We start from the raw sequence: 20,579 nt of genomic DNA on the forward strand, positions 1-20,579 counted from the left end.
TGCCCCAAGAATAGGGCAGCAGGGTGCCTTTTCCCTCACACTTTATCATATCTACAGCCTGATATCCAGACTCAGTTTATCTAAATGTATCCACAGGCCAGATTGAGTTATGTGAAAAGTGAAATGTGTCGGGAAGCTTTTGGAGAAAAGCTACGCCTTTATTTGGGCGTAGAGTGGACATGATGCCTTTCTGATGCTTGAGAGATGAGAGATGTTGCCAAACATCATTATCATCATAGATGCAATTTATGGGACATGTTGATCTTAAAGATAACAAGGTCTTAAGCTACAAAAATGAGTTCATCCAGGAATAGCAGAGGAATTACAATTCAAGAGACACAAACTATGCTGAACCATAGGCATGTTGGAGAAAATAAAGAGAAGCTCAGCTTTCATAAGGAGGAGCTTTTATTTTAAGGAGGAAGTGAGGGGGCAGATCTCTTTTTCATTTTCTGCAAGTGGTGAACAGCTTGTCACTGCTGAGTCAGAAGGAAACCGATTTTTCTGTTTGGGATCTGTAAGCTATAGTCAGTGTTATGTATATAAGAGCCCTCTCTTCATGGCTTCCTGACTCTATTTGGACTTTAGGTTTCCTTTGTTCATTTTCATATTTTCCCCTTTTGATCAAAATATTCCTTGAAAGTGTCGTGTTGAGTCAACATTCTATTTGGTGCTTTGTCTCTGCAGAGGTTGGACAGGCAACAGTTGTAAAAATTTTTTTTTTAATTTTTAAATTATACAAAGCAAAATTAAAAGTGGCTTTGTTTGTATGATGCATTTAAATCATGACCCTAAAGTAGTCAACTGACAAATAGCAAGTATACTACTTCCCAATCTTGTATAGATGACTTTCTCCTTCTCCAGAGGCATTTATCCATGGGCAACAGGTGGTATCTGCTAATGCCACCTTGTTCGGAGTCAAGGCTATTGATTATCTACAACTACTTTAGCCAGGAATTCAAGTGATCATTGTTAGGCTGCAGAATCAGCTAGCTCTCCTAACTAGGGAGAGATTTATATTCGTATGCTCATTGGCATTTTGACCCAAGAGAGATAGTGGGCCCAGAGTCATGTATGGCCCACGTAGCTTCCACTTGAGATGCTTGTGAAGGTTTAATGGGGAAGATCAGTAGGAAGCTTCAGATTTATTATAGATATTAAGAGGGATGATGAAATATCCCAATAAACTCTGGCCTCCCATTTACCAGCTGTCCAAATATTCACAGACTCATTGAGAGTTTCATTTACCACAGACAAAGCTAAAGGCAGGTGGTGCACATAAACTTATTAATAGTGCCACTAGCTGGAATTTGTCAATTGGTCCTTTAGAGCCAAGAGTCAGTGTGTTTGAGGGATATTTAGGGAGAAACCATTCCGTTCTGTAGATTTCATCACTAAAGGCTGCAAAAAAATGGGGGGTTTATTTTGTTACAGCAGTCAGACTTAAGATAATACTAGAGGGTCACCACTGTCATGGACATACTGAGGTTTCTGGTACAAATCTGACAACTGGAAAGTTCTTCCTCTTTGGCAATGGATTGGGAAGTATGGGTAAGAGCATTGTCTTTCCAAGAAAGACAGGGAGAAGATAAGGCAAGAAGTAACAGTAGGGAAAAGATGTACAGGCTAGTCATATTGGGAAAGCTGTTTCCTTCACCTATTGTACGCTTCAGTTCTTAAAAATCTTTACTTTTAGGTCACCAGCTGGGGTGTGGGTCCAGTCAGGGTTTGATGCTTTCTTTAGATATGACACATGGATCCAAGAGCCTATTCCTTGGGAGTTTCATGGCACAACGGTTGGTTAACAGTACTTGATAGTGGCCTTTCCAGTGGGGTTGAAGAGAGTCTTTCTGGAGATGTCTTTTCCAGTAGACAAATTCTCTAGGTTGTAAAGTGTGGTGCTTAATGTCTTCATGCCCCAGGAGCATGCCATTATTGTGTTAATATATGGTTAAATATAGTTTGTGGGCTCCAAAAGGAGTGTCCCTAAGGTTCAGAAGAACCAATGGCAATGCTTTTGGCCAGGGGTCTCTACAAAATTTTTTATTTTTTATTTTTTATTTTTAAATTTATTATTTATTATTGGCTGTGCTGGGACTTCATCGCTGCATGGGCTTTTTCTACTTGTGGCAAACAGGGGCTACTCTCTAGTTGCAGCGCACAGGCTTCCCATTGCAGTGGCTTCTTGTTGCAGATCAAGGGCTCTAGGGTGTTCGGGCTCAGTAGTTGTGGTTCCCAGGCTCTAAAGCACAGGCTCAATAGTTGTGGTGCACAGGCTTGGCTGCTTTGCAGAATGTGGGGTCCTCCCAGACCAGGGATCACACCCATGTCTCCTGCATCGGCAGGAGGGGAGCCACCAGGGAAGCCTTCCTATTGGTTTTTTGTTTTTTTTTTTAATTTTTTAAAATTTATTTCTTTTTGGCTGTGCTGGGTCTTCATTGCTGCATGGGCTTTTCTCTAGTTTGGGGGGCTACTCTAGTTATGGTGTGTGGGTTTTTCATTGCGATGGTTTCTCTAGTTGCAGAGCACGAGCTCTGGGGTGAGAGGGTTTCAATAGTTGTGGCACATGAGCTTAGCTGCTCCTCGGTATGTGGGATCTTCCCAGACCAGGGATCAAACCTGTGTCTCCTACATTGGCAGGCAGTTTCCCTACCACTGAGCCACCAGGGAAGCCCCTCCTATTGGGTTTTGATGATGCCGCTGGTGCATTTAACTAGTCCTGAAGACTGGGGATAAGTGCAGTGAAAATGGTGTAGAACTGGTCAAACAGCACAGACTTCTTGTTGCACTTGACCAGTAAAGTGAGTTCCCTAGTACTAGGAAGTCTGGGGGTGGTTTCCTCAGGTAGGAATGATCTTTTCCAATAGGATCTTAGCCACTGAGGAGTCAGAAGTCTATCTACATGGAAAAGCTTCAGTCCAATAAGAAAACATGCAAACCATTGCCAAGACGTATTTATACCTGTGAGATTAGGGTATTTATACCTGTGAGATTAGGGTATTTATACCTGTGAGATTAGGGTATTTATACCTGTGAGATCAGGGTAGCTGTATGAAATCCATTTGCCAAATCTCAAATGGCCCATCAGGCAATTTAAAGTGCCTAGAAGCAGTGAGGACATATTTTCCTGGATTGTATTTTAGGAATAAACATCAGCCCTGAATCCAACATCTTCCTATGCAATGCTGCATAATATTGCTCTGATATCATCTGCTAAGAATTCATTACTTGGGAAAGCAACATTAAAGCCTGCATACTGGTGTTAAAATTCACAATATGTAATACTTTAAACAGCATATCAACCTGCTCCTTCACTTTGTCATCAGTAGACTGTTTAAGCATTTTTGTTTGTTTGTTGAAGCATTTTTTATTCAATTTTTTCTTGACTTGTTAAAGTTTATTAGAGTACCCCACTACTTGAAACAGTTTCTCATTCTGAAGCAGGGGCTGTTTAATAGTAGCTCCAGTAGAAATTCATTTCCAGTCTGGAGAAGGGCTGGGGAAAGCCCCTGTGATTTCTTAAGTCCCATCATTGGGATGTAGGAAAACTCTGGAAAGGTTGGTTGGGTGACTGAAGACTCTTGAGTGTTTAGTTTATAGCAGTCTTTTTTTCAATGTCCTGGCTTCTTACAATAATGACAGGCCAGGAGGATTTTTACTTAAAGGCCTCCATCTGTTGAAGCTGGAGATTAGGGATTTTAATGGTCTTTTTCTTACTATAATCATCTAGGGTGCAGGCTAATCGGTTTGCCAGTTTACGTCTGGAATAGACATGGTTTCCTGTTCTGTTCTGGTTCACTTCACCAAGAGAGAAAGATCCTGGTTTAGCCTATTGATGAACACAGAGTTGAAGGCTACCCAAATGGATTCAACATCCAGAGGTAGACCAAAAATCTCAAAACCATTTGGTGTTAACTCTAAAGAGGGGCTTTCCTGGTAGCTCAGCTGATAAAGAATCCTCCTGCAATGCAGGAGACCTGACTTCGATCTCCGGGTAGGGAAGATCCCCTGGAGAAGGAAATGGCAATCCACTCTAGTATTCTTGTCTAGGAAATCCCATGGACAGACGAGCTTGGTGGGCTATAGTCCATGGGATCGCCAAGAGTCAGACACCACTTAGCGACTAACACTTTCACAAAGATGTGCATAGATTCATTGGTTCCTGAGTGTGAGCCTGAATCTTATTCCAGTTCACAAGTTTGGGAGGTTGCCAGGTGAAGCCATCTAGCAACTGGTGAGTGTGATTCTGAGGCAGGGGGTAGGTCTCTCGTTTGCAGTTCTAGAGATTCTGGGGGGTTACTCCAACTAGCCGTGTTCATTTAGTGTTGGGCTTGGCCTTTGCCAACAAGCATGTGAACTAGCTGGCATAAATCTGAGGAACCTGATTGGTAAGTCCAGATAACTAGATTAAATACCTCTGCGAAATCTATAAGGGTCTTCAGTAGCTCTAAGAAAATCCTTGACTATGGCTGTAGTTGGGCCTTAGTCTAGAAGACCTGGGAAATTAGGGGCTTAGCATTGGGACCCTCAGAGGGACTGATTTTAAAGGAGCAGGTTCTAAGAGGTTCCGATGAGGAGAAAGTAAGAAAGAGTGAGGCTTGGAGTAGCAGGGAAATCCAGTGAGAGGGTTGGAATGAGGATGTGGTGGGCACAAAGGACGTGGGGTACACGCAGCGGAGGGGGAGGGCGGGGTCTTCCAACGCCTTCTCATCTTCCTGTAATGGTTTGTTCACCTCAGTCAGTTTAGAGAGGTTATTTTGTAAAGCCTCAAGATGTCAACTGAGGGCTTTCCTAGTGGTCCAGTGGTTAAGGACCCACCTGTCAATGCTGGGAACACAAATGTGATCCCTGGTCAGGGAAGAGCCCACATACTTTGGGGCAACTAGCCCCACGCACCACAACTGCTGAAACTGTGTGCCCTAGGGCCTGTGCCCTGCAGCAAGGCACGCCGCTGCAGTGAGAGGCCTGTGCCCTGCAGCAAGGCACGCCGCTGCAGTGAGAGGCCTGTGCCCTGCAATAAGGTAAGCCACCGCAATGAGAGGCCTGTGCCCCTGAGCTAGAAAGGAGACCTGCTCGCCACAACTAGCCTCCGTGAGCTGCCATGAAGACCCAGTGCAGCCTAAATAAATAAATAAGATGTCAACTGAGATAAGCATGCCATTCAGTTTGTTGTATTTTGGAGCCACAATCCTCAAGTTTCGTTCTGAGAGAAACAAACTGGGGAGATTGAAGCTTCGCCATCATGGCCATTGAAGTGCTAAATTATCTTTGGTTAGGTCAGTCCATTAGATTAAAAACGCATACGCGGAGGGACCATAGTTTTTAAACACAGAAGGGGCCAGGGTCCCAAAGGAAGGGCCATCCTCAGAGTGTTTAGAGGACTGGGATCCCATAATCTTAATTTAAAAGTTCAGAAAAAAGAAAAGAAAAAGTACTCATGAAAAGGACAAAAAAAAAAAAAAACAGATCTTGAATGAAGTCAGAGAATTCAACCAAAAAGAGGGAGCTCATATCCGAGAAGAAACTTGTGAACCGCAAGGAAGAAGACAGCTCACCGGAGCAGAGACCACGCTGTTCCCGAGGGCTCATCTCCTTTGGGTCCCTTAATGGTCACTGTGAAATGCTGACCTTAGAAATGAATGGAAAGTGTGTTAGTTGCTCAGTCGTATCGGACTCTTTGCGACCCTGTGGACTGTAGCCCGTCAGGCTCCTCCGTCCATGGAATTCTCCAGGCAAGAATACTGGAGTGGGTTTGCCATTTCCTTCCCCATGAAACAAGGTCTTAAGCTAATCAAATTAACTTTATCCGTGAATAGCACAGGAATTGCAGTTCAGGTCATGCAAACTATGATGAACCACAGGCAAATCCAAAGAGACAAAGGGAAACTTAAGTTTTACCAGGTTTTAGGAAGACATGGAGGGCTTCCCAGGTGACTCAGTGGGTGAAGAATCCAGCCACAATGCAGGAGATGCAGGAGACTCAAGTTTGATCCCTGGATCTGGGTCGGGAAGATCCCCTGGAGGAGGATGTGGCAACCCACTCCAGTATTCTTGCCTGGAGAATCCAATGGACAGAGGAGCCTGGCAGGCTATGGTCCATAGGCTTGCAAAGAGTCAGACAGGACCGAGCACGCACACACACAGGAGGAAATCACAGGGGAGGAAGAGGCTGTGCGCAGGGAATTTTTATTGGCTCCGAGCAGTGGACAGCTTGTTGCTGAGTCAAAAGGAAGACTTCCTTCTTGGTGCTGGGATCTGGAAGCTGAGGTGAGCGATGAAGGCATGAAAGCTCTCCCTCCACGGCATCCTGGTTCCATTTTGACTTAGGTCTCCTTTGTTCATTTTCACGGATGCCTGCGTACTAAGGCCCTTTTGGATATTACTTACAGTCTTTACAGTATGTTGTGGCAGATGGTGTCCTTTAACAGAAGAGAAAGCTGAGGTTCAGAGGGTTAGGCATTTTGCCCTAGGCCATACAGTTTTAAGGGGCTAAGGGGTAACAAGTTCAGGCCTATCTGTCCAAAAGCCCCCAGGCAGTGACCGTGATTGTTACTGCTGCTGTTTTTCCCACTGCTCTCGGAGTGGTCATTTTTTATGAAGTCTACGGAAAGTCACAGGAATTTACCACACCCTAAGTGGAGGAATCAAGGAGGTATAGAATTGAACAGGTTAAAATTTAGGCTTAAGCAAGAGAGATATCAACAGCACCAAAGTTTCATCTTATCTGAAACCTGTACATCCTTAGGACCTTGGGCCTTTTTAAAGTCTCCCAAATATTTTAAAAGGAATAAACGTTGACTTTTTAAAAGCTTAAAAAAAAAATCTTCCCATACCCCACTGTCTTCCCAAGCCTCTCCACCCTATAAACTTTTCATTGAACAAATACCGATTGGAAATAGGTAACTGTTAAGGCCCTACTGTATAGCACAGGGAACTGCACTTAATACTCTTTAATGACCTATATGGCAGGAAGAATCTAAAATAGAGTGGATATATGGATACTTATTCACTTGGATTGATTCACTTTGCTATATAGCAGAAACTAACACAACATTGTAAATCAACTCTAAGTGAATTTTTTTTAATGGGCATGCTGTGGAAGCACACACACAGACACACACACACCCCAGCTGGACGACACTTCTTGCTGGGCACTGGAGACAGTGGTAAGCAGGTGGACATGTTTTCTTTACAGAACATACAGTCATGCCACGGAGATGCACCATAGCAAGTGATAACCCACCCCCGAGGATGACTGTCATGAGCGGGACACTCAGAAGTAGAGAGCACCCCAGGGCTTGGGGCTCGGAAGAAGCTAAGCGCCGGCAGTCAATGCGGACTGGGCGGGCCTCCCCAGGCGGTGAGTTCCAGAGGCCACCAGTAGGGGGCGCCCACTGCCCAGGCCTGAGTAGCCCCTCAGTTGCTTATGTAACCTGGAAACCTGGGGGAGGAGAGCAAACCGCAGGCAGAGGCGCTTCACGCATACGGACGCACGCGTGTGCCCACAGAAACAGAGAGGCTTCTTACAGAATGACGTCACGTCGCCAACGGAGCGATGCCCAGACACGCAGCAGGCGCACGTGCGGCAGGGGAGGGGTATATCTCGGGGAGTGGAGAGCTTCCCATCTGGTCCGTAAAAATTCCACCCAGGCTGACCCAGCACCGAGGCCGATGCCTGCGGTGGGGTGCAGAGAAAGGGGGAATGCGGCCTCTCTAGGAGTCTCAGGCCAGCTTGAACCTTTAAGGGAGGGAGCCAGGGGCTTCCCTGGTGGCTCAGAGAGTAAAGACTCCACCTGCAATGCGGGAGACCTGGCTTCAATCCCTGGGTTGGAGAAGGGAATGGCACCCCGCTCCAGTATTCTGGCCTGGAGAACTCCGTGGACAAAGGAGCCTGGCAGACTACAATCCATGGGGTCGCAAAGAGTCAGACACAGCTGAGGGACTTTCACTTTACTGAGGTTGCAGAGACGTGAGTGAGCCGGGACATAGTGATCAGTGGTCATGGGGGGCTGTCCTCAGTATGCCATCACCAGCCCCCTAGCCCTCCTTGAACCACCAGGGGTGGGCATACTTCAGATACCAGGCCCATGTTTCCCAGGCTTATTTTATTCATTTCCCCCAAGATGAAATATGTACAGGGCACTGAGGTGTCCTGAGTCCTTGAAACAATTAAGACGCACGCTGTGACCTGAAGGAGCGTATGTATGATCTTGCTCAGATGTCGCACTTTACAGTCACAACCGTGGAGACAGGGCTCTCGGAGAGGCACACTCACAGACGGGGCTGATGAGGTACTGTGACCTCCGTCGGGTGTGTGACGTGATCTCAGCTAAGGGTCCCAGCACCCTGTGAGCTCAGTGCTGTTGTTATCCCCACGAGGAGACCGAGGCCTGCAGGAGTTTAGGAACGCGTCCCAGGTCAAGGCATCAGTTACTGTCCAAACTCAGGTTTGAACCCTGGATTGTCTGGTGTGAGGAGTCAGTAACTCTTATTACACGACTTCTTTTATTTATTCATTTGGCCACACCACGTGGCAAGTGGAATCTTAGTTCTCCAAAAGGGGATTGAGCCTGAGCCCCCTGCAGTGGGAACACGAAGTCCCAGCAATCGGACTGCCAGGGAAGTCCTTGTGACATGGCTTCTTAAAGGCAGACATGAGGGAGGCAGGTTCAGGAGGGAGGGGACGTATGTCTCTTAAGTGTGTATAAATCCCAGTTTGGTGGGGGTTGAGACTCACACACAAGAATGTCCTGTGATTTGTGTGTGTTTATGAAAGCCCTGACCCATGTCCATGGCGGCTTCATGCTGATGTATGGCAGAAACCAACACCGCACTGTAAAGCAAATATCGTTCAATTTAAAACAGATAAATTATAAATAAGGCAAACATGGAGCAGCATGTATGTGAAACATGTACTCTCCTCTGGGCCCAGACAGCAGCTTGGGGACAGGGTGACAACCAGACCCAAGAAAGCAGCACACATCCCCACCAGACACTGACGTGGGGAAGCCCACCAGCACGCTTAGCCCTCGGCTTCATTTCTCCTGAGTGTGTGTAAATCCCAGTTTGGTAGGCGCTAAGAATCACACACAAGAATGTCCTGTGATTTGTGTGTGTTTATGAAAGCCTTGACCCACACTGCCCCGATGAGCCATGTTTTCCCACTCTCCCAAAAGGGAACATTCTCTCTGCCGACTTGCTGAGAGGCTCAACTCAAACAGACAAGACACAGAGATGCTGCCTAAAACCTACCTTTACCCAGACGCCCACCTCGTGCAGAGATGAACCAAGACAGATATGCCGATCCAGGGACCTGGGTGCCCCGAAAGAAAAGCATGCAGACATCATGCACACCCAAACCCACTCACTCAACCACAAAGCTGTCTCCCACAACCTCGCACACTCACACCAGACCCCCCTTCCTCATTAGCCAGGCATCTGCATCCTCATGGGGAGCTGTGTGTGTGTGTGTGTGTGTGTCTACACCCTGCACCCTCCTCTAGCCCTGGCTGGGCCCACACTCCTTCTCCAGTTCTTAAACCCTATGCCAGTGGGTAGCACATCTGTTCAAGAACAGAGAAGCCACTGCGCCACTGCCAGCCTGGCCCTGACTCCTGAGGAGACCCTGCCATCCGACCCAGATTAGGGCCAGCTGCCACCCACTCTGGATGCCGTGGATGGATCCCTCTCGGCTGAAGTCCCCTTATCCTCCCCCTGACAGCCCCTTGTTCCCCAGCCCCCTAGGGCTGGGTGCCGGGCTCCACCCCGAAGGCTCCCCCATCCCTCTTCTCCATCCCCAGCGAGCTAAGAGGGAGCTGGTGCTGCAGACATATGTCTGGGTGGTGGCACGGGGCCGAGGCCACCCCCGCGGTGTGATATCACTTCTTCCCCACCCGAGCAGCTGGCCTGGGGGAGTGGGCACTGAGTAAGGGCAGAAGATGGCCGCGGTCTGGCTAGACAGATCTGTGGGCTGCATGTTGTGGCTCAGCCTCCGGGGGCGGCGGCAGGAGGTGGTTAACTCCAGGTGGCTGCCTTTGAGTCAGTGAGTGGGGGTCAGATTTGGAGAACAGGTTGTTCCCAAGTCTGTCCACACCCAGCTCTGAGCAAGGTGAGGAGGAGGCACCAGCAACTGCTGATAATGAACACCTGCTGCGTGCCCAGCACTGCTCTGCAGACCCTGCACACGCGCTCACTCCCTTGGCCCTCCTAACTCAGGAGGGCTGAGTCCTATTATTACCTGTTTACAGATGGGAGCAGGAGGCCTGGAGAGGGTACATCACTTCCCCAAGGTCACCGGGCTAGCAAATTGTAGCACCTGGATGCCAAAGCCAGCTGTTAACTCCTGCGCTTAAGCTCTTAACATTCCTCTTGCTCCTGTTCCCCTAATGCTTCCTTCTCACACACTCATTGATATACGCACATGTGCATTGCACACTCAACCACACACTCTCTCCTTTTGAAATAATAGTCTTTTCCCACCAGTGTGTTTCCAGCTCCTGACACACAGTGGGTGTTCAATAAATGTCTGTTGGATGACTGGATGCAATGCTGAGAGTCAGGAAGAAAGGAATCAATAAGAGGCAGGTGTGTATGTGTGTGGGGGTGGGGTGGGGAGAGAAGAAAGGGGTGAGAAGAATTTCATGAGTGCACATACGCAGCCGTCTAGAACTGCTCACAGTATGGAAGGCTCGCTTCTGACTCTGGGGCCCGGCATTTCTAAGCGCCCTGGATGGGGAAAGGGGATTGAAAGCGGGGTTCACAGGGTTCCCTGAGTGATGGGGCCTTAACTCTTCCCCTCCAATCAGGACAGAGTTTGGGGGGGCGAGGTAAGGTCTGGGAGGAGGGTAGCGAGCACACAGCCACTTGGGCCATTGCAGCCCCTGTTTGTCACTATTCCCTCCCCTGTGCTTCGAGCTCTTCCCAGCTTCCCCCGTAAAGCTCTGGCTTCCCACCATCCACACCTGGACTCTCCAGGAACCTGGCACCCCTTCGCTCTCCTGGCCGAAGAGTGGACAAGTCCCCTTTTCCCTAGTCCAACTGAAACAAGGGTGGAATTTTTCCAAAGGCTCTCTGTTGGGAAAGGAAAGGGAAAACAAAGCCAGAAATAAAGATTACAAAAACAAAGAAACAGATGGGTGCCGGAGCTCACCACGGGAGGGAGTGGGCCTGGGGTCCTGATGCCGTGCACCCTCCCCCGCTCTCCCAGCACCTGTTCTCAGCCCTTGGATGGTAGTTTCCACTCTGCACTGTCATCCCAGCCTTGGTTTATATCTGCCTCTGCACCCTGGCTGTGAGCTGCTCAAGGCCACTGTTGGCTCTTCTTGGCTCTGCCCCCAGGCCTAGTACAGTGCCTGGCAAGGAGTAGAAGCGCCACAGACATGTGCCAAGCAACTGAGCAAGCGAGGGAGCAGGGGGTGAGTGAGAGAGAAGGAAGCTGGGTTCTTTCTCTCTGGTGACCAGATCGCCTCCACGGTGGGCACCATTGCCCCCTCTGGGGCTTCTCTCACACCGGACACTTTCATCCACCACTGACAGAAAGCTTCTCCTCCTATTTCAGAGCCCAAACCTGCCATCCCTCAGCAACAACCCAGCCTGGCTTCCTGGGCAGCCTGGGGAGGGCTCTGCTCTGTCCCCTGGGGAGGGAAGGGTCCTGGAGATCACCTTCATCTGAGAACAAACTGCAGTCCTGAGACCAGGACATAGAAAAGCAAGGGCAGGATATCGTAGTAGACGTGCATTGAGCATTTGAATTCTCCAGACAACCCTCTGGGTTAGAGCTGATGAGGAAATGAAAGCTCAGAGAAGTTAAACTTTTGGCCAGGGAGTGGTAGATCTAGGGTTTCTTTTCTTTTTTTAGTTATTTGGTTTTATTGAGTATGGATTTGGTGGGGCTTCCCTGGTAGCTCAGCTGGTAAAGAATCTGCCTGCAATGCAGAAGACCACGGTTCAATTCCCGGGTTGGGAAGATCCCCTGGTGAAGGGATAGACTACCCGCTCCAATATTCTTGGGTTTCCCTGGTGGCTTAGACGGTAAAGAACCCGCCTGCAATGCAGGAGACCTGGGTTCGATCCCTGGGTTGGGAAGATCTCCTGGAGGAGGGATAGGCTGCCCACTCCAGTATTCTTGGGCTTCCCTGGTGGCTCAGATGGTAAAGAATCCACCTGCAATGCAGGAGACCTAGGTTCGATCCCTGGATTGGAAAGATCTCCTGGAGGAGGGCATGGCAATGCACTCTGGTATTCTTGCCTGGAGAATATCCCTGGATTGGGAAGACCTCCTGAAGGAGGGCATGGCAACCCACTCTGGTATTCTTGCCTGGAGAATACCCCTGGACAGAGGAGCCTGGGGGGCTACAGTTCATGGGGTGGAAGAGTTGAACACGACTAAGCACAGCACAGCACTGTGACCCAAGGCATGTGTGATCTTGTTTCCCGTGATCAGGCATTGAACCGGCACCCCCTGCAGTGCATGGGTGCTAAGTTGCTTCAGTCGTGTCCAACTCTTTGCGACTTCATGGACTGTAGCCCACCAGGCTCCTCTGTCCATGGGATTCTCCAGGCAAGAATACTGAAGTGGGTTGCCATGCCCTCCTCCAGGAAATTTTCCCAACCTAGGGATCAAACCTGCATCTCACACGACTCCTGCATTGCCAGGCAGGTTCCTTACCACTAGCGCCACCTTGGAAGCCTCTGCAGTGGGAGCATGAAGTCTTAACCACTGGACCAGCAGGGAAATCCCAGATCTAGGGTTTCTTATCCAGGCATTCTGACTCCACAGCAGTTACTGACCGTGTTGCCGTTCAGCCTCTGCATGGGACAAACCACCACACTGAGAAGAAGTTGACATCGAGGGTAAAGACAAGGGAGCAAGTCCAGCCGGCTGGCAGGACAGGGTGACGGGAATCCAGATGTGCAGGACTGTCTGCTCCAGGGGTAATAAGTCACCGAACACTGGCACTTAGCATGCCACCTCCTGAACTGGATGTCCCCGGGGGAAGGCAACTGGACGGAACACACCCCAAAATTGGGGGATCAAGCCAGTGACCTTCAGGAGTTCAGACGTATGAAATAGAACTCCTGTGTTCCCAACATAGTCAAAAATGTCGGGGCTGAGATTCCAGAATCAGACAACATAGGCCTGGATGCATCTGGATCTACCAGCTGTGAGGCTTCCATCCCATCCCTGACTTTCTCTAGTCTTGGCTTCACTGTGTGGAATAGGAGAATTAGTATGGTCTTGACCTCTTGTTTTTTGAGATTGTTGTGAAAATAAATGAGAATGTAGGAACCACAGTGCCTGGCTATGATCAAAGCTAGGGCTCCTGCGGCAAATAGAGGCGGGAGATTCTTCTAAGTGAACCGTGTCCTTCCCTGGCTCCCACCTACTCTGTTCTGTTTCCTACTATCTTTCTCCTTCCACTTCCTGGACTCCTCTTGAAGAGGGTAACCTCCACCCCTGCTTCAGATTCCTCACTGTGCACTCCTTAACCCTTCACGACTGTATTTGCAAACTCTATCCTCCTGGTTCAGACAGGAGAGAATCTGCCTGCAATGCGGGGGTTTGATCCCTGGGCCAGAAAGATCCCCTGGAGAAGGAAATAGCAACCCACTCCAATATTCTTGCCTGGAAAATTCCATGGGCAGAGGAGCCTGGCAGGCAACGGTCCGTGGAATTGCAAAGAGTTGGACACGACTGAGCGACTGACACCCACATACACTTTCTGTGGAAATGGTTTTCTAAAGGTTACACCAGTAACTTCCAAGTTTCCCCAGTGGGACCATCTTTCATTTCCCCTTGGCCGTCTGTAGCATCTGAAGCTGCTAGTTTCTTGCCCTTGAAACTTTTTCCTCTGTCGGTTTCCAGGCCTCCTCCTGGGTCTCGTTCCCCCGTCTCGCTGGCTTGTCTGAGTCTCCATCTTTGGATCCTCCTTCTCTGTGCGGGGTGTGACCCACGCATCTGTCCACGACCGCTCTCCTGGTTCAGCGCTCGCCTCTGTGCAGGGGACTTCCGTGGCCTGTCTTCTCTCCCAGGCTCCAATCCCCATTTCACCACCCACTGAGCACCTTCACCTGGAAAGCCTGCCAGCAGCACCCCGCACTGCACGCACTCCAGGGCACACAGGCACCTCCTCTCCCACACGGCCTCCCTCCAGCCACCCTCCACCTCCTTTTCTGGTTGTGCCGGCTCTTTGTTGCAGCACGTGGGCCTCTCAAGTTGCGGGACCAGTTTCTAGAGTGTGGGCTCAGGAGCCGTGGTGCACGGGCTTAGCTGCCCCGGGGCACGTGGGATCTTAGTTCCCTAAGCAGGAATGGAACCTGGGTCCCCTACATTGAAAGGGTAGATTCTTTACCACTGGACCCCCAGGGAAGTCCCCATAACTACTTATGGTAGTTAATTCTGCACTAGCATCCACTTCCATCTCCAGCTCCTTCCTCCCTCATCCTCCCATACAATCAATTGCCAAATCCTGAAATTCTACCACCCAAAGTCCTTTTCTCTTCATTGTCATTGCCACTCTCTTGCTCCACGCCTTCACAGCCCTTGGCTAAATTTTTGCCATAACCTCCTTTCTGTCTCCCCCAGCCCAACACCCCAGTCCATGTGCACACACCCCCTGCGGTCAGTGAACCATCTGAGAACACCCCTCCTCCCTGCTCAAACCTTTGAAGTGGCTCCACATCGCTTATAACAATATTTTTCAAACTTGCTTGGTGGTAAAATTACTGAATCCCACTCCCCACCCCTGCCCTTATGGATCAGGATTTCTAAGAGATGTGACTGCTTTCCTGTATTTGTAACAAGCAGTCCAAGTGGTTATTATCATCAGAGCCTTTTGGGAAATGCTGGCATTTAGAATGGCACCTAGCTGGTGTTCAAGGCCCCACATGAAATGACCCCCACCTCCATTCCCAGTATCAGCTCCCATGTTTCTTTTCTTTTTTAAAAAAATATTTGCATGCTAAATCGCTTCAGTCATGTCCGACTCTTTGCGATCCTATGGACTGTAACCCACCAGGCCCTTTTGTCCATAGGATTCTTCAGGCAAAAATACTGGAGTGGACTGCCATGTTCTCCTCCAGGGGATCTTCCCGACCAGGGATCCAGCCTGGTCTTTTGTCTCCTGCATTGGCAGGCGGGTTTTTTTGGTTGTTGTTCTTACCACTAACACTGTCATTTATTCTGCTGCTCCGCTCTGGGTTTTAGTTGTGGCGTGCAAGATCTTTAGTTGCGGCCTATGAACTCTGAGTTGTGGCATGTGGAATCCAGTTTCCAGACCCTGAACCCAGGCCCTCTGCACTGGGATCATGGAGTCTTCGCCATTGGACCACCATGGAAATCCCTTGGCTCCCATGTTTCTTGGCACACTGGGAGTTCCAGGTTTCTGTGCCTGTGACCGTAGTGTTTCCTCTACTTGGAGCATGCTCTCTCTGGGCCTCTAAGCTAGATCCTACCCATCTGTTGAGGCCCAACTAGAATGCCACCTCCTCCCTGCAAGCCTCCTAATTCTTCCAGCTGAGAACCATCTCTTCCTTCACCAAGCTTTTCTCACCCTCTAAACAGAACAGTGTGCGGCCGGCTGTACTGTTCCTCTCCGGTGTCTTCTGGGGGCACTCTTCACTCTCACCACTGCAAACTAGAGGTTTCTGCACATGTGTTTCTGGGATAAGAACCCAGAACAGATCCTTCTCTGCATCCCTATACCATGGAAATTACACATTCAGGTTCTAGAAACAAACTGCCTGGGTTTGAATCCCAGCTGCCCTGCTTGGGTTAGCATCTTAGGGTTTCAGTTTTCCCATCATTAAAAGATTTGTTATGAGGATTAAACTGAGGAACTCATGGAAAGTACATAAGCGCTTAGCATGGTACCACATTAAACTGTTAACTCTGATGAGCTAGAGCCCTTAGACACAATTGGTTCCAAGTCTGCCTGCACATTGAATCATCTGGGAGCTTTTAAAAGACACTAATGGCTGGGCCCCATCTCAGACCAGCTAAAACATGATCCTTGGGGTAAGGCCCAGGCATGGAACCTTAGTATACAGCTAGGGGTAAGAACCTCTGTGCAGTCCACCCCTTCACTCTATTGGTGGGAGGTCAAGGACTTATTCAGGTCCACGCCGTTAGTTCATGGTGGAGTGAGTCCTATTCCGCAAGCCTCTGCCGTCCCTCTGGTCTAGCCCTCAGTGATGTCTAGTGCTCCATGGCCTAGCGTCTTTGAGACAGGGGCATTGCCCAGGAGGGAAGCAGAGCCTAGGCCCACCCAATCTCCTTCAGCAGAAATGGAGGTGAAGAAGTATGGGGAGCTAGAGGAAATGAGGTGTCCCCAAGGGCTCAGAGCTGTCCTGGGAGCTCAGGCCAAGGGATGAGGGGAGAGATCTGGAGTCTAAAAGGCCATGAGATTCTGACAAAAGGACCATGAGGTGGGGACCTTGTTTGCCTTGATTGCAACAGTCTCTCTAGTACCTGTGTCAGGGAGCCCGGCACAAAGTCAGTGTTCCAGAAACGCTGGGACAGTCTGAGGAGGCAGTGGCCTGGCTGGGAGCTCGACCCAGTGGCTATGGGGGCGTTCATGTTCCCCAAGGGGGAGGGCTGAGAACATCAAGAGAGAGCACAAGGGTGAATGGACCCAGGACTTGCCGAGAAACTGAGGCCCAGCAGAGGCTGAGCTCCCTGAGGTCCCAAGGAGAGCTCGTTGTGCGGAGCGAGGCTGCTGCCCTGTGTCTCGGGTGTTTTCAGGGCCTCCAGTCCCATCTGGGGGTCCGGAATGCCTCAGGGGGTGGGAAGACAAACAGAACTGTGTCCTGGGCCAAGTGGGGGGCCTGGTTAGGGAAGGAGGCTGGGGGGGAGCCAGGCTGCCTCTTGATAGGGGGAACGGAGAGGCGGGGAGCTCTGGGTCAGATCTCCAGCCAAACCAAACCTGCCCCAGGGGGGCTGGGGGCCGCTCCCGCCCTACCCAGATGGAATCAAAGGCAAACAGGAACCCTAGCGGGCCCAGCTGTGACCCCTGCTCCCCACACTCAGCAGGGCCCATTAACCACATCCTTCCTATTACCCCTCACAGACTGGCCAGCCCAAAGAATCTCTGGAAACAGATTCATCTGGTTTTTATGGGTCAAATGCCAGCCAAGAAATGTTTCTCCAACCTCACCCTCAACCTGGCTCTTCTCCTCCAAAGATAGCCAGACCCTTTCCCTTCTCACGCAGGTGCTCTGTAAGAAATCAGGGTAGTCTTTGCTCAGACCCTGAGTCCTTCCTTCCCTCTGTGCCAAGAGTTGAAGGGATCAGACTCATTTCCGAGAGTCACACTAGTGAACAAAATAGGAGTGCCTGCTCTTTGGATCCCCTTCTGAATCCTGGTCTCCAACTGATTGTTGGAGATACAAACACAGGCAATTTTTCCTGTTTACCTGGGCGGAGCCAAGTGCTAAGAAGGAAGTAGCCTGGAATTTGGGGATCATCAGAGCTGTAAAGGAACCTCAGAGATTTTCTAGCTCTGCTCATTATTCAGATGAAGGATGCCTCTTCCCCAAGGTCCCTTGAGTGGTTCCAGTGGAACCAACCGCGCTGGCCTGATGTGCAGACATGGGCCCTTTGCTTTGGACTGCGGTCGGGGCTGCAGGTAGGACTGTGGGAAGACAGGCCCAGAGCAGCTCTGGGCCATTGTGCTTAGCAGGGAGGTTGACATGCAGCCCCCAGGCCACACTCTGATCATTTCCTGCCCCTCCATCTGCCTTCCACTGCACTTCCAGGACACAAACATGGAGCCATCCCAACCCAGAGAGCAGCAGAGAGAGCCAAAAGAGGTGGGCAGGGAGCAGAGGCGGAGAGATTGAGGAAAATTCTTCCAGGCGCTCTTTCTTCCCTGTCCATTTTCTGAGTTCTGTATAATGTGGTTTTACCAATTAAAAGGGTAGTAAGAATAATCCAGAGGAAAAATTTTAAATGACAGAAGCAAGGAGAGACAGAGGAAGAGGTTTCTAGGACGCATTCTGAGTGGTTTGAAAAGACAAGAAAGAGCACAGAGGCACAGATGTAAACAGAGAGAGAGAGAGAGAAATCCAACACAGCCCTGTGGTCCAGTGGGGAAACTGAGGCAGCAGCAGGACCTGGACAGGCTGTTTGCAGCTCCACAACCTGCCCACCACAAGATCACTGCAACCTGAGGGACCTGCGAGGAGAGAGGGCTGGAGAGGAGGGGGGAAAGGAGGCACCTTTCTGGGACACCCCAGGCCTGCCCAGGCTCCCGTTCATCCTGGCACCCAGAGACAGCCTCCCAGGGGAGCGGAGCTTTTTCGCTCACTCCCCCCAGAAGGCCCGGGAAGCCTGGCAGTGGTGACAGACCCTGCAGAACAATGTGGGGGGGAGCAGGAGGGGAAGGGGAGGGGATGACAGAGGGAGAGGAGAGGCTGCCTGGAGGGGCTGACAAAGGGGGAGGAGGAAGAGCGAGCGGGACCCAGAGCTCGGCCCAGAGAAGTGGGGTGAGGGGCGGGCGCGGGGCCGGGGGCGGCGCGAGAGCGCCTCCCGCCGGGCTTCCTCCCTCCCGCTCTCCGTCCCTCCCTCTCCCACCCTCGCGCTCTTTCACGACCTTGAAACAACGTTCAAGTCTGGGCTGGAGGCCCCGGGAGGCCAGTCGCTGAGGAAACAACTGTGTCCCGGAGCCCTTGGAAGCCCATCTGCAGCTGCGCGGCGTCCCGCCCCGTCCCCTGCACACACGCGTTCTCCCAGGGCCGCTCACGTACACCCGCCCGCGTGCTCCGCACGGGGACACGCGGGAGCGCGGAGGACGGAGCGTCACCACACCGACCACACCTTCTCCCCAGGACTTTGCTCACTTCCTTCCCACAGGCTCTTCCCCACGCACAGCAGCCCCCCGTCTCTGACTGCACACGTCTGCACACACACGAGAGGACACCCTCCTCTGCCTGTCTTTCTGTCTCACGCACACACCTCCTTCCCAGACCCTCCCATACCAACGGCACACCTGATTCAGGACCACACAGCCTCTCCGTCGTGGGGCTGCCTTCCGATCTAAGACTTTCTCTCGGACCCAGCCCCCAGCCCAGTCCCCCTGGACTTCCCACCTCCTACTTTCAAGTCTGTCTCGCTCTCTGCTTCCCTCTTCTTACCCCAGGGGCGTCGGTCCAAGCTGGCACCACTGGCTGTGTTCAAAGGAAGCAGGAGCCCAAGCAGGCACCCCGGATCAAACGACCAGGTGGTGTCTACTCTGGGTGGTGTCCTGAAGTCCGAGGTCCGCAGAGGAGGAGGAGGAGGAAGGGGTGACCTCCCAGAGCCTCCACACTGGGCAGGCAGGGAGGTCAGGACACGCGACGCGGCTGAGGGACCGGCCCTGGGTCCTGTGCCCCTTGTCTTTGTTTGAGTCCCAGATATGCATGTAGCAGCGCCCTTAGGACTGCGCTGGTGTGTGTGCGCGCGCTGAGTCGCTTCAGTCGTGTCTGACTCTGTGCGACCCCATGGACTGTAGCCCGCAAGGCTCCTCTGTCCATGGATTCTCCAGGCAAGAACACTGGAGCGGGTGGCCATGCCCTCCTCCAGGGGATCTTCCCCGCCCAGGGATCCAACCCACGTCTCTTAGGTCTCCTGCATTCTTTACCACCAGCGGCTACAGACTCACCCAACTGCAGGGCTAGGCAGGGACCCTCCCCCCTTCACCAGGTTTGTGTGGGCAGAGGAAGGGCACAGCCCCTTCCGGTGTTGGGTCTGGCTACAGGGACCAGAGCCAGGACCTTGGAAGGACTGGGCAGCACTGGGAGGTGCCAGCAGAGATGAGGATGGGGTGTGAAAACCGTGAGAACCCAGTGCTGGAAGCTGACATGCTCTCCGTTTCCTACCCTGTTCTTTTCTGTCTCACCTTGCATCCTGCAGAGGGCAGGGCAGACGATAACCTGGGCGCTCTGCCCTAGGAACCGATGAGTAGCTGCTTCCTAACTCCCAAGTCACCTCTGGTCCACCCCAGGGCAAGGCTGCCCCCCACCTGTGGATCTGTCTGTCACCAGACAGACAGGGCGGTCCCTCCTGTTGTCTAACCATGAGCCTTCTTGCTGCATCCTCAATTACTTTTCTCACTCTCCTTTCTACACACCGAGGCTTGAACTGGGTTCTGTTTTCTCCTTGTTTCCTCCCACTACCTGATCTCCCCAAGTCCAAAGTCAAGGTCGGTGGAGGGGCCGGTGCAGAGAAGGGAGTTGCCCCCTTCCACTCACCCTTCCTGCTAGAACCCAGTAAGAGAAGGAGGGCAGAGGCTGGGCATGACCTACCGGATCTCTGTAATGGAAAATCCCAACCGCTGGCCCGGAGGGGGCCAGTTATTTGGGGAATTCAAACATGAACCCTGTGCCCCGAGCGTGGACTTGCTGGAGGAGAGGTCGATAATCCCTTTGTGGGCCGTTCCCTCTGGGGCCAGCAAGGACCAGTCCAGCCAGCAGACACCTCAGGTGTCCGGCTGGAGGGCCCCACTCCTGCCCTCCTCTAACTTCCTTTGAAGCTTACTCACCAGGGCTCAGACCTGACCCCAGCCCACTGGCTTCCCTCCACCAGGAGAACCCCGTCCTATGAC

At 51.2% G+C, this 20,579-nt stretch overlaps 1 long non-coding RNA gene across 1 annotated transcript; it reads right to left on the minus strand.

Annotated features, from left to right (window-relative positions):
• Positions 1 to 1,265: 1,265 nt before the first annotated feature.
• Positions 1,266 to 19,966, minus strand: LOC139035160 (uncharacterized). Its single transcript, XR_011487718.1, has 2 exons — positions 19,132 to 19,966; positions 1,266 to 6,419 (listed from the first exon to the last, which is right to left on the minus strand). It is a non-coding gene; the product is annotated as an uncharacterized lncRNA (long non-coding RNA).
• Positions 19,967 to 20,579: the final 613 nt, after the last annotated feature.

This window comes from Odocoileus virginianus, chromosome 5, assembly GCF_023699985.2.
Source record: "Odocoileus virginianus isolate 20LAN1187 ecotype Illinois chromosome 5, Ovbor_1.2, whole genome shotgun sequence".
NCBI classification, from domain to species: domain Eukaryota; kingdom Metazoa; phylum Chordata; class Mammalia; order Artiodactyla; family Cervidae; genus Odocoileus; species Odocoileus virginianus.